Source organism: Prionailurus viverrinus, chromosome B2 (genome assembly GCF_022837055.1).
Source record: "Prionailurus viverrinus isolate Anna chromosome B2, UM_Priviv_1.0, whole genome shotgun sequence".
In the NCBI taxonomy this organism is placed as follows: Eukaryota; Metazoa; Chordata; class Mammalia; order Carnivora; family Felidae; genus Prionailurus; species Prionailurus viverrinus.
The window spans coordinates 13890757-13905241 of record NC_062565.1 but is presented as its reverse complement, the minus strand read 5'-3'; the positions used below and the strand labels follow the sequence as shown (position 1 = coordinate 13905241).

At 50.9% G+C, this 14485-nt stretch overlaps 1 long non-coding RNA gene across 1 annotated transcript in view; it reads right to left on the bottom strand.

Moving 5' to 3' along the window:
* Positions 1–13644: 13644 nt before the first annotated feature.
* Positions 13645–14485, bottom strand: part of LOC125166849 (uncharacterized) — a 51038-nt gene continuing 50197 nt past the window's right edge. Inside the window, exon 4 of the long non-coding RNA XR_007152561.1 lies at positions 13645–14015. This is a non-coding gene — a long non-coding RNA (uncharacterized LOC125166849). The remainder of the gene's footprint in view (positions 14016–14485) is intronic.

Sequence of the window (14485 nt, the reverse complement as noted above, 5' to 3'; positions counted from 1 at the left end):
GTTAAGTTTTCCTGCCCAGATTTTCCTTCAACTTGTTTTTCCTGTGGTCTCTTAAACTACGAGAACGAACAAGATGGGAAACCGGGAAAGAACGCTAATCTACGATACGAAGAAGCAACCACAATTGCTTCTACCAGGACAGGGGGGAAGAGGGAGAGGAGGGGCCAGGAGGTTGAGCTGTGGCAGCTCGTAGCCAATGTCCCTCTTCCTGCTGCTGATTGCTGGTGTTAAAAATTATTCTGAAGGTCAGGAAGACTTTATTCAAGACACAGCTACATGTAACCAGGAAAAGTGGGGAATTCTGGCCAAGGAGCAGGATGAGAAGGTCAGTGGATAGAAACTTACAAAGAGGAGAGACATCAGGGGCAGGGGGATTCCAGCTAATCGGCCTAACAGATTCCTTGCTGAAAACAAGCCAGGATGATCAGACACCAAGGATGGGGGGGGGGGGGGGGAGGGGAATCTGATCAGATACAGAGGATGATTAGACATTAAGTGTGGGGTTTCTTTCCAACTCACCCAACGGGATTCTTGCTAAAAATGGGCAATACAGGTCCAACAAAGACAAACACTGAAGCTCAAGGTCAAAGTATGGTTGGTTTAGAGGAGCCTCACTAAACTTGAGTCAAGAAGAGAGCCTTTGTCACCAGTTGCCTGGCCAGGTCTGGACGTTCTGCTCTGAATGGATTCCCTTGTAGTTGCGGTATCCACAGACCCACCCATGGGACCCTCACGGCCACTCTACAGAAAATTGGCCACAATCCTCAGGAGGCACTTGACTGGAGAGGGGCTGGGGACCTTTCATGCCTAGAAACCCCAAAGTCGGCCTCTCCTTTTAGTTTTATGGAATCTCCCCCTCCCTACCCACCAACAATGAGCCAATGCAACTCCTCAATTACAAATACTTTCCTTCATTCACTTCTTTTCTTGGACCACCCAGTTGATCCTACTCAAACAATAAAGCATTGGGTAGGATTGCCTTCTGGGTACCAACAAATCATGCTTTGGCTTCAAACCACAAAGGCTTGGTTTCTCGGGATGGGGGAAACCACAAGAGGGAAAACAAAAATAAATATCTCAATAAATTGTTTCTCACAATTACCAAAACTTAAAACTTAAAAACATAATTGTTCTGCTGTGGATATATGTGTTTTTCTATTGTTGTGTTGTATTATGGCCTGCCGGCTAATACTACCATACTGTCCAGAACGCTGGTAAAATTATTTCAAGTTCAAGATATTCTGTCAAAAACACCTGATCTCCAGGTGCTGTATCCCCTGAACAAATTGCAAACCACTGATACTGTATGTGGGAAAATGTGCTGGGCCTTGTCAGGAGCATGGTGACTAAAGAACATTGCCTGTTGATTCTGAATTACATCATTTGATTCAGGGGGAGGGAAAGAAAAAAGAGACTGCACTGTGTCTTGGGGAAGGGAACTCTCAGCTAAGAAAAGGAGTTGTCGTGGCCCCTTTAATGCTGAAGTCAGAAGACTCATCAGAGGATAGGAGAACTTCCAGATAAAACACAGGATACCTAGTCAATTTGAATTTCAGAAAAACAATAACGGTTTTTGTGTAAGTATATACCATGCAATATTTGGGACATACTCACTCGACAAATCTTTCCATTGTTTATCTGAAATTCAAAGTTCAGCTGAGTGCCCCATAATTTTCTATGCCAAATCTGGCAACCCTAATTACAGGGTCTTCTTGTAAGTATCAGCTTAAGCAATTGATAATGTGGACATTGAGTCTGACAAAGGGCGCCATGTTTAAAATTGTGCCCTAAACTAGACACCAAGTGGGCAGGTCAAATATTGTACAAATCACCTTAAATACCTTTCTGGCGGCTTCCAGTCCTGCATTGCTTCTCTCAGTCGCAAGCTGGAGCTGTCACTGTCCTGGTACGGATGGATACTGTGTCCCAAGCAACCGGCAGCAAGGCATCCTACTGGATGGGGAGTCGTTGACCAGAAACACTTTGTTTCCTTCATAGGTTCCTCTTAACTCCCAGTCCCAGACCTCTGCTCTTCTTTCGGAACACTGTTTCTAAGAGAACGTTTTCCCTGCTCACAGAGTCCATCACCTTTGAGCAGGTCTCTGGACTCTGGGGGTTCAGGAAGCAGCCCCACTGTTGAGTTCCAGTTGGGTTTCTCATCATTTCTTCAGGTCTGTCGACCAGGGCAAAACTCACAAGGCTCCCTTCAGACCAGCTCCTCCTCGTGTCTATGCCACCGTGGTCTCCATTGGCCCAAACCTCTGGCATCTTCGATATCATTTCCCTTCCCTTCTCATTCTAGTCAGACTTCAAGTCTCAACCCTTTTGCTCTGTAAATTGTCCCTCACACATAGTCTTTCCCAATGCAAGCACATTCATCTCAGTGTCCCCCTCACATCTCAAGTTACAATACCCCCAAACCCAGGCTTTTCTTCTCCAAATCTCTCTCCTATTGCATTCATGGTTTCCGGCTTCCCACAGGACTCAATCTAAACTTCTCTTCCTGGCTTTCGTAGCCCTCTGTAATAAAGTCCCAGCCCGCCTGGAATTGTAGCTTCCGGGCACCTGAGTGGCTCGGTCGGTTGGGCGTCCGACTTCGGCCCAGGTCATGATCTCACAGCTTGTGGGTTCAGATCCCACATCAGGCTCTGTGCTGACAGCTCGGAGCCTGGAGCCTGCTTCCGATTCTGTGTCTCCCTCTCTCTCTGCGCCTCCTCCACTGGCACTCTGTCTCTGTCTCTCTCTCTCAAAAATAAATGAACATAAAAAAGAAAGAAAGAGAGAGAAATGGAGGGTCCTATTTCCCAGAGCATACCTTCTTCAATGGCCTTACTGTCTCAAAATCCCATCTTCCACGTTAATACGCCCACTCCACTCTCCCTGCTGAGAATGGGCTCACCTCTGATGGTCTAAATCCTACCGCTCCTTCAGAGACAAGGGCAATTTCCTCTTCCCTTGTCTAATTGGGCCTTCCTAGGTCTCTATCTACAGTCAGTCTTTACCTCGCAGTGAAGTCCTGTAAGGATAAAACAATGCCTTTTCCTTTGTTTGGTAAAGGGGAGAGAGGCCTCCTTCACCAAGACCCTGGCTTCCCTCGGTGACAGGGTTCAAAATGCACATCCTCCCAAATACGGCAGCTCAGCACACTGAGTATCTTACACTGAAGGACTCTGGGAAAATGGCAGACGCAAAAAAGTTACACAAGGGTGACCTTCCCCCCCGCCCCGCCCCCTGCCTCAGTCCTGTGAAGCAGGTGACAAGACTATCTTGTGAAAGGTGCCTTCTCCACACCTGCAGGGAAGGAACATCCTTGTCTCCAAGACGGAGGGACATTGAGAAGAACCCAAGCACACAGGTCTCACTAAGTTTCCCCCCGGTTCACTACACTTACCTCAAATCCCTTTAGTATCACACTTGTCCACAACTGTCTCTCTTCGTCACAACCAGTATAGGAACACCCATGTTTAACCATTTCTACAGGTCCGCATTTCCTTACGAAGGCTCCCGCATCACATAAAACTACGTTGCATAAATGGGTGTGCTTTTCTCTTATTAACTTCTCTTTGTAAGTTTAATCTTCAGTCCTGGCCAGGGTCCCTAAGAAGGTCCAGGAACACTTTTCCTCCCCCTACATCAGTGTCCTCTTGGTTTGGGGGTGGCTGGCTCTGGAGAAAAATTTTCCAGCCAGCTCCGTAGGCAAAATCCCCTCTAGATCTCGACCTCCACCAAGATCTCCCACTTGGGTCCCCAGATCCGGGCCCCCAGAGCCGGCAGAACATACACTGAGAACAGAGCCTCCTGAGGTTTTTCCTCTTTGTTTCAAAATGAAAATGAGAAAAATCTCAAACTATTTTTGCTCGCAAAATATTTTTTACATGTTTTTCTTGTGGGGGTGCCCGGGGGGCTCAGTCGGTTAAGCATCCGACTCTTGGTTTCAGCTCAGGTCATGACCTCATGATCGAGCCCCCAGTCGGGCTCTACACTGACAGTGAGGGGCCTGCTTGAGACTCTCTCTCTCTCTCTCTCTCTCTCTCTTCTTCTCTCTCTCTGCCCCTCCCCCACTTACGCCATCTCTGTCTCTCTCAAAATAAATAAATAAACTGAAGGAAAAAATGTTTGTATCGTTGTCGGTTTTTTTTTTGCCCCGGTCAATGCTAAAAAGCCAGCTCTTTCGGGAAGCGTCAGTTTCCTGATGTCTTAGATCACAGTCTGATTCATCCGACGCGGCCTCATTAATACCCTGAGTTCTTACACCTTGCTGCTCTGTTTGCCAGCGGTTTCCATGAGGCACCAGGGCAGGATAGCACTCTCCAGAAAATAAATCCATTGCAGACACGGGCCTGAAAGGCCACGGTGAATCGAGTTACGGTTGACCTAAATCCACTCTCTTTCTGAAATTTGGTAGGGATCGATTTCTCCATAAGAACTGCCATCCTTTCTGATTCCATACATAAGTAGGTGGAAAAATAAAGCTGTTGATTCTAAATGGCCATTTGCCCTTGAGGCCGATAGGTTGGGAATATCCAGAATGATTTTTTTTTTAATTTTTTTTTTTTAATTTTTTTTTCCAACGTTTATTTATTTTGGGGACAGAGAGAGACAGAGCATGAACGGGGGAGGGGCAGAGAGAGAGGGAGACACAGAACCGGAAGCAGGCTCCAGGCTCCGAGCCATCAGCCCAGAGCCCGACGCGGGGCTCGAACTCCCGGACCGCGAGATCGTGACCTGGCTGAAGTCGGACGCTCAACCGACTGCGCCACCCAGGCGCCCCAAGGGAATATCCAGAATGATTAACGGTGTCTAATTCTGACTGAAAATGGGGAAGGTAAAAAAATCATACACGCAAAAATATTTAACTGGCCAATAACTAGCAATGTGGTTATAATGATATCCCGGAACCTTGCTCTAACTAGCAAAACGAATGAATACCGTAGAAGGCAGATTCCGACTGGACCCCATCCGAGGATGGCCATTTATTGAAGTAACTCTGGGTACAGGACGGAGGGGGGCAGCGGCCAGAAGGCCGTGAAGCCAATTAGGAAACAATGGCACCGGTCCACGTGAGGTCACGAGGGCCCGGAATGAAACGGTGAGGCCAGGAAGAAAAGCGCGTACCTAAGAGGCCTTGAGCTTGGGCATGTCGGACAACTGACGGCGGTGGGCCTCAGGAGCCACCTGTTGAAGGAGGTGACGCACGGAGGGAAAGGGGGGACGGATGTGTGCCATTGCCGATACGGGGGTGATGTCAGCGAGGACGTGCTTTCTCTGTGGCTCAGCGATTTTGGTCTCTGGACCCGGCCTCGCGGATTTACGACCCAGTTCCGCAGAAAGAGATGTTGCAGACGGCAGCAGCCGAAGTTGTTTTCTCAAAAGATAGTGTGGGGCCCAGAAGCGCAAGCCATGCCACCTCGTGCCCCGGGGACAAAATGCGACCCAAAATCGAGAGCTGTGTCCTCTCCTCGGAGCCCAGGGCCCCGGGTGGCGTGGCTCGGGAAAGTCACCGAGTGTCTGGGCGCCTGTCGGCTGGAGCCTGGTAGGCAACCTCTGGCCGCAGAAAGGCAAGGTCCAGAAACGGCTGCAGGGACCAAGGACATGGCGGGGACCAAGCCGAAGAACACGAGAGAGCCCCCAGGGGCTCACAGAAATAGCAGGCTGAATCTGGGTGCTGGAGGAGGGGCATAGGCCAGTGAAATTCTAGTTCTGACAGTGAGTCCCCAAGAGGGACCTCACTGCGATACAACCATGGACCCAGGGCCCCTGACCCTGGAACAGCATTATTACAAACTTCCGGCGTAAGAACTAAACAGTCATCATTCCTCCGGCGGAAGCCGCGAATCCCCGGATGCCGCAGGGGCCCAGAAATTGCCTGGTCTCTTTAGGGACGGTCAGCAAATTGCCTCTATTTGTGCATTTCCCACAAGACAGAGGTGCACGTCAACTTGGTAAAATGGGCTGCTTGGTCAAGAGTAGCCAGCAAATTCAGAAAGGGGAAAAAAAGAATTCATTTTCTTTCTGGGCAGGGGGGCGGGCAGGGTGGGCAGGGAAGAAGGCAGGTTAATTAACTGTTTCCAAGACGAAAAGTCTGAGTGACACACCCCTGTGCATGGATCCACACCAACCTCAACCCCGTGATCCAAGGGGAGGCCCTCTCCACAGTCACTTGGGCCAGGAAGACGCATGAGAGATTTTTTGTTCAATATTTATTTAGTTTTGAGACAGAGAGAGAGAGAGAGAGAGCGAGTGAGCATGCACAAGCAGGGGAGGAGCAGAGAGAGGGAGAGACAGACTCTGAAGCAGGCTTCTGGCTCCCAGCTGTCAGCACAGAGCCAGACGTGGGGCTCGAACCCACAGACTAGGAGATCATGACCTGCGCCAAAGTCGGACGCTTAACCGACGGAGCCACCCAGGCGTCAGAGATTTCTTTGAAACGAGGGCCGAGAGGCACTGAGAAAGGAGCTTAGAAAGGTAGTCCCCGCTATAGAGGCCCCAGGTAAGTGAACAGGGCCACCGTTCAACCTGCAGCCCCAGCCCCTCCGGGGAAGCAAAGCCTGGCGGGAGGAAGAAGCACAGGTGACCCAGAGAAGACACCGTGTCCTGCGGACGGGAGGCCGACTGCCCTACATGAGGGACAACACAAAAAACATAACCTGATAGAAAACCTTTGCAGCTGGTGAAAGACAATGTCAGTGTCCCCGGCCGTGGATACAGACGCTGCTCCCCAGTTTGCTCGCTCGGGTCACGACACAGAGTAATCAATCCCCTTGGGTTCTAGCTGCCGCACCCCCCATCCCACCACTCACGGTCACGCGGGAGCTGGGCCTTGCCGGCGAAAACCGATTCAAACCCGCTCCCGGTGATGGCCCCGAATGCGAGCTGGCCTGGGCTCAGGGAGCCGAGACGTCGCATTTGTGATACATCCGCTTCCCAGGCTCTGCAGACAACTGCGTGCAAAGCAAGAAAAACAAGAAACCGCAATTGTCACGTTGGAAGAATTTTAGAACAAGCATTTGCCATTCTGGCTTGCCTTTCTAGCCCTAGCACTCGGGAAAAACCATCCTGCATCTTCAGACGGCGTAGTATTTGGTGTGGGGCTGGAGAAATGGTCTGGCAGTAACGTCCCTAGGATCCCCGTGGTACAACGGGTGGTGTGGCTGCCCATCCCCACTGCTCGGAGAGATGTCCGAGCCGGTAGGAGCTGGGACGAGACAAAGGTGGCCCCAAAAAATCGATTCCAGATCTAAGCGAGACTGGCTTCGCAAGCCGCGTCTGCTCTAAAAGCACACCCAGTCACCCAGTAAGTACGTATGTTCAAACACCGTCGATGCAAAAGATACAAAGATAGATCGGGCTTGTCTCCCGCCCTCGAGGACAACTCCTCGAACCCTATGAGATAACACACGTGGACACAGGACGGGGCCAGAAGCAGGTCGTAGAAGTTCAGAAGACAGAGACGCTTCAGGACGTGTGGAGGAAGGAAACTTCTCCGAAGGCGCCCTTCTCTTCCGGAAGACAGGCCAAAGCTAACCGACGGCCGGCAAACGGACCAGACTGTTGTCCGAGAAGCTTCACGGGGAGGGCAAGGCCCGGCCATTTGGACGCCGACACCTCCTGTGTGGAAAGACCCTCTTCAAACAGCAGAACAGGGGTCACCCAGGGAACTGGAAGGTGGACTTTTCCAGGCCGGCTCCCTTGGGACCACTGCCAGCTTCCTGAGACGGGGAAGATGACAACAACAACAAAAGCAGGCCAGTGGAAAGCTGGGTCACTGTCCTGATGCAGAGCGTGACCTGGCGTGGGAGGGGTGCGGGGTGGGGGAGGGCGGCTCGATAGTTCCCCACCCCTCCAATCAGAGCGAGAGCCCAGAAGTCCCGGAGTGTTCCAGAAATGAGCCCATGGGTGAATCAGCAGCCCCTGTGGTTCTGTCACTGGGACAGCCTCACACGCCAGGCTCGGATGGCTTCGAGAGAGCCGCGACCCTTTCGTCAGTGGGTTCACCAAAACCTACATGGAGGACACGGCTTCGGAGCTGAGCCTCGGAGAAGGAAGAGGGTTTGTCCCTTGGGTCAGGAAGAGGCTCACACAAAAACATTCAGGGAGCAAAACAAGAAAGGAGAAGGTGGATTTCTAGGAAGGAAAACCTGTCAGGTCACAGACACACACATCTGTCCTCATCTTTCGTCTTCCCTCTTGCAATTTTCCATACTTGATGGCAGCTCAGATTTCTAGCAAGGGGCAGAGCTGAACCGCCCTCCAAGTTTTTGCCGTGTCCTAGGTCTCTAGTTCTCATGCTTCATAGATGTCAAAAAAAGGTTAAAGTTTTAGGTTTTTTTTTTTTTTAGTTTATTTTCAGAGAGAGAGGATGAGGGGCAGAGAGAGAGAGAGAGAGAGAGAGAGAGAATACCAAGCAGGCTCTGCACTGCCAGCACAGAGCCCGATGCAGGGCTCGACCTCACAAACCATGAGATCAAGACCTGAGCTGAAACCAACAGATGCTTAACCGACTGAGCCGCCCAGGGGTCCCTGTTCTATTTCTTTTTTTAACGTTTATTTATCTATTTTCAGGTGGGGGGGAGGGTAGGGGCAGAGAGGGGGGGGGGAGAGAGAGAAACCCAAGCAGGCTCCACACAGTCAGCGTGGAGCCCTACACAGGGCTCGAACCTACGAACCGAGAGATCATGACCCGAACGGAAATCAAGAGTGGGTCGCTCAACCAACTGAGCCACCCGGGGGCCCCAGAGCAAAGCTCTTAAGACACATGGATGTACTGGGCCTGACACCTGCTACGGCCTCTGTCCCTGTTCGCTGTCCTCGCTTTAAATTCACCACCACACTTTCATTTCTTCCTCTGTGAAGGTAAGAGCTCTTCCCTGGCATTGGTCCCGCTGGGTTATGAAAGGCAGACACATGTCTCCTGTTGGGGCTGGACAGAGGGGCAGGGGAGGGCAGGCCAGGGGGGCTCTGGCCTGAAGTGAGGGCCTCACGCCAGGATAAAGAAGGACCTGGAGGCTGCAAGTACGCGGAAAAGAAGTGTCAGTGTGAGGTTCAGCCATTCAGAGTGGAGTCTGGAGCCCAGACGCATTAGCAGCCCTGGGAGTCATTTCAACAGACATAACCTCGGGCCCAGCCCCTGAGTGACTGAATCAGAATCTGCATTGGAGCATCTGAATGCATGGATCTAAGAGTATAGTAATAAATAAAACACCCTCCTCCTACATCATCTCTTTGAATCCTCAGAACACCCTGATATCTTACCTCCTTTTTACAGATCAAGAAACTGGCGGGGCGCCTGGTGGCTGGGTCGGTTAAGCATCCGACTCTGGATTTCGGCTCAGGTCAAGATCTCACGCTTGGTGGGTTCGAGCCCCGCATCAGGCCCTGTGCTGTCCGAGTCTCTCTCTCCTCCCTCTCTGCCCCTCCCCTGCTCATGCTCTCTTTCTCTCAAAACAAAGAAACAGGAAGAAAAGAAAAGAAAAGAAAAGAAAAGAAAAGAAAAGAAAAGAAAAGAAAAGAAAGGAAAAAAGAGAAAGGAAAAAAGAAAAGAAAAGAAAAAAGAAAAAGAAGGAAAGAAAGAGACGGGCTCAGAGACTCTGAGAAAAGAAAGAAAGAAAGAGAAAAAGAAAGAAGAAAGAAAGAGAGGAAAAAAAAAGAAAGGAAGGAAGGAAGGAAGAAAAGAAGGAAAGAAAGAGACTGGGGCTCAGAGACTCTGGTTAAAGAATTTGCCCAAGAACAAACAGCTACCTTGTGACAAATCATACATTTGAGCCCCAGCAGGTGAGATTTCAACACTATTGTCTTTTTCCACTGTATACCCGAAGTCCAATTCAGAGAGGAGAAAAGGAAAATCTAGCAACAGGCCATTCTGGGACACGTGGGAAGCATGCATTCAGGCCGTTATCCGAACCTCTGTCAACAGTCACCAAGTTGGGGCAGGAACCCATTTCTGAAAGCCGCAGGGGTTTGGCATGAACAAGCCCACACCCGGGATCTCAGGGGTCGGTAGCACTGAGCGGGACCCCCAGGGCGGGTCCCGTCGCCCCCTCCCTGCATCTGGAGAAAGGCACAAGCCAAGTCACCAGTACTGAACGCAACGCGGCAGGCAGGTAGCAAACTGAGGTCTGGAGGCTGCAGGTCAGCGCATCAAACCTGGGCCCAGAGGGCAGAGGTGAGGGAGAGCAGCCGTGAGGAGAAGCTCCTGGAGCTGGGGGGAGGGGGGGGGCAGGAGGGGGAAGGTCTGAGAAGACGCCAGTTGAAGTCACTGCGTTGCTGAGGGGTAAGAAGCTCGAAAAGTCACAGGCAGCAATGGGGCCCTGGCTACACTGCGGGGGACGGCCCCAGGACTGCCCTCGCAGGCCAGGGAAGGTGGGACAGGGGTGGCAATGTCCTGCAAAGGGTAAACCCAAAGTCCTCTGGAAGTCCCCCCACCAAAACTCCCCATGGAGCCCGACACCTTCCCAACTCCCGCAAAGGCGGGATCTCAGTAAGCAAGGCTCCCCACACGTGTCTGTTTGTTACTGAGGAAGGTTCCAGAAACACCATTTCTTCGTTTCTGCCGGACATCCAGAAATCAACAGAGGAATAGTAGAAAGCCACACGACAGCCATTTGGCAAAGCTCTTCGGAACTGCCTTACTAGTCCTCTGTTTTGCAAGCTCCGGGGGTCCGCTGAGACCTCCAGGATCAAGCAAGGATCCCATTTCTTAACGTTTTGCAAGCCTGCCTGACAAATGCCAGGAAACACGACTCGGCAGAGCCATCAGGATCCTGAGGCTGTTTTTTAAGGTCCAGTCTGCAACAGCCCGCGGGCTGGGCTTCCCTGCGTCCTTCACTTTGTTGCCAAACCCAGCTTCTTAAGCCTCTTCTTTGCCCTGCTGCTCCCTTGCCTAAGGACGTGTGCAGCTGGTAGGAATCCAAGTTAGGGTTTACAGCCCTCTGCCCGCAAGCCCACCTTACCCGTGAACACTTGGCCCTCGCTATCTCCTCCCCCACAGCAGATCTGAGCCAGGCCGGGCTTCTTGTTGCCACCAAGCTTTCCTACGGCTACTGCCCACCGACAGTGCGCCCTTAGGCAAGCCAGACCGACACCGTGGGGAAACCAAGCCAAGGCCAAAGTCATTGCAACAGACCCATGAACTGGGTGATCTCTGCTCATGTTACATGGAGCTCGGGGGAAGTGCCGGGCTGGTAAATGTTCCACAACTGGCTCTGACGGGGCGCCTGGGCGGCTCAGTCGGTGGAGCGTCCGACTTCCGCTCAGGTCGTGTTCTCGCGGTTCGTGAGTTCGAGCCCCACGTGGGGCTCTGTGCTGACAGCTCGGGGCCTGGAGCCTGCTTGGGATTCCGCATCTCCCATTCTCTCTGCCCCTCCCCCGGTTGTGTGTGCGCGTGCTCTCTCTCTCTCTCAGAAATAAAAATAAACTTAAAAAAAAAAAAACAAAGCTTGCTCTCCAAGGGAGAAAATGTGTGCCTATATACCTACATAAGTTTGTTATAAACTCTACCGATATACAAAGACATCCCACATATCTCATTGATCCTCACAGATACTTCCCTTGAACTTTGACAAATTCCTATCTGTAACCAACCTACGGTTACCACTCACAAACTGACAATCAAGTGTAGTTCTGACCTGAATGTGGGCTGATATATTTTTCTAATGTTTATTATTTCTTTTTGAGAGAGAGAGAGAGAGAGACAGGGCATGAGTGGAGGAGGGGCAGAGAGAAAGGGAGACACAGAATCCGAAGCAGGCTCCGGGGCCCGAGCTGTCAGCACAGAGCCTGATGTGGGGCTCGAACTCACAAACTGGGAGAGCGTGACCTGAGCCGAAGCCGGGCACTTAACCGACCGAGCCCCTGGGCTGATATTTTTATTTACATAAACAAGTAAGAGAAAAGCAAAACAACATTATCTATGTCAGAATGTCACTTGCCGGTCCACAGTAAGGGGAACTTTTTTGCAGAATCAGATAATAGATTTCAAATACTAGAATATTTTCTAAAAATTTTTTGGCCATCACAATGTGATAGCTCCACACAAGAACCCTTTAAATTTGTTTGTTGGTTTTTTTTAACATTTATTTATTTTTGAGAGACAGAACATGAGTAGGAGAGGGGCAGAGAGAGAGAGGGAGACACAGACTCTGAAGCAGGCTCCAGGCTCTGAGCTGTCAGCACAGAGCCCGACGTGGGGCTCGAACTCACAAACTGGGAGATCCTGACCTGAGCCGAAGTCGGATGCTCAACCGACTGAGCCACCCAGGCGCCCCAAGTGCCCTTTAAAGTTTTATCTGTATTTTTAACATTGTCTCCATCATTGTCTTTCCCTTTTTTTTTTTTTTCTTTTTTTAAGTCATGTCTGCACCCAACGTGGGGCTCGAACTCACAACCCTGGGACCACCGGTCGCAGGCTCCGGCAACTGACCCAGCCGGGCGCCCCTCCATCCCTTTCTTCCGTCTAGGCCAACGGTCCACAAACTTTGGCTCTAAAGGACCCGATGATAAATATTGTCAGCTCTGTGAGCCGTTCGGTCTCTGTCATAAGTGCTGACTCTGCCCTCGTGGTTTGAAAGCAGCCACGGCCAAGTGGACAACGGATGGGCACAGCTGTGTTCCAATAACGCTTGTACAAAACGGGGTGGGGGGGGCCCGGATTTGGCCCACAGGCTGCAGCTGGCCACCCCCTTGTCTAGACCACCCATGCAACAATGAATCAAGCCCCGATTTGTGGTATGTCTTTGCAGTTCAGCCCACGGCGGCTGATTCCAAGCTGTGATGTCAAAGAATGAGCACAGAAGGCGGGACGTGCAGCAGCGGACCCTTAGGTGAAAGATACAGTGTTTCCACCTGCATTCCTCTGCGGGGGCTGCCGGCGCCAAATAGGACAAACTGGTGCATAAGGAACTGTGCTGAAGGCTGAAGTCCCAGATCAAGGCGTGGACAGGGTTGGATCCCTCCCTGCAAGGGCTGTAAGGGAGACTCTGTGCCCTGCCTCCGTCCTAACTTCCGGTGAAGTTAGGGGCTCTCTGCGTCTGCATGGTGCTCTCCGTGCGCGCACGTCTGTGTGCAAATTTCCCCTTTTTATAAGGACACCAGGCACACTGGATGAGGGGCTCACCCTAATGACCTCCTCTTAACTGATTACGTGTGCCACAACCCCCTGTCCATATAAGGTCACATTCTGAGACTGGAGATTAGACCTTGAACGTATGAACTGGGGATGGGAGGTGCGGAGACACGGCTCGACCCATAAGACCGCCCTACGGCTGCTACAATGATGGGAAATAACCTCGAAGTGCACAAAGAATAGAAAAACGTAGCAACTACCAGGGAAGTGAGGAGTTTTATGTGTTGATTACTTTTTTTTTTTTTAAATATAATGTGCTCAGTTGTTAAGTTCAGAAAAGACGTAGGTAGTTTAATTTAAATATTAATACACGTATTTCACACCTGACTGGCAAAATTCTTGGAGATTTGTCAGCGGACCCTCTGAAGCCAATAAAAGTTGGTTTCAGCACACCCCCCGGTTGCGGGGAGCGTATGCTATGAGCAGGGTCCCCAGAGAAGTTATAGCTCCCCGGGGCCTAGAATAAGAAAAACCAGCCCACAGGCTCTTGCGTCTCCATCCGGGATTTCCCCCTCCCCCAAACGAGCCCTGGGTGACAGGGTGTCAACCTCACTAATTTTCCCCACTGCTCTCACCCTCTCCAGTTACCTCATCCTCAACTTTGCTGGACCAAACCTAATTCCCCCTCTCCAGCCAGAAGGTGATGGGCTCTTTTTGCACTAAGCAGGGCATGGGAGACTTCGCATCAGGACCCATTCTTACTCATCGTATTCTGGTGTTCAGACTCCCTCCAAGGCCAAGTAGCATCCTTGGCCGAGTAGCTTCAACCAAGCCCGGTCCATAGGAATCTTTCCCTTTGCTGAATTCCTGTAGAATCTTCTTACGTTAGGACATCACGTTATCCTGTGGTTGATTTCTGTACGGATCTTTGGCTTCTGTATTTAATTTATAAAACCTTTGGAAAGAGAAACTGTGTTCTTGGCTCTTTCTCTCTCTCTCTCTCTCTCTCTCTCTCTCTCTCTCTCTTTCTCTCAGTCCCAGCCCAGGGCTAGATAGATAGCAAGGAATTAATAAGTGCTGGTCACTCACATGGAAGACAGCAAACGGGCATCAAAAAGCAATTTTTTCTAAGGCCCTGGTTGGAAAGAACCAGGCCCTGGTTCAGGGGAAGGCAGAAATGAAACTCAAGGATATCAATCATTTCTAGTCACGAGATTTAACAAGTTTGTAAAGGACAGAGCTGCTTAGACCCAGGGAAGTCCACAGTGAGTGTGCCTTCTTGTTGTCTCCTGACTCTTCCCCATGGGGGCATGCCCAAGGTGGAGGCAATGGCCAGCAGCCCACAAAGGTCAAGAAATCCCCTGAGTATTACGGTTTGGATAATGCTGCCTCGCATACCTAGTGCACTACAAATTCTCAGAAGCT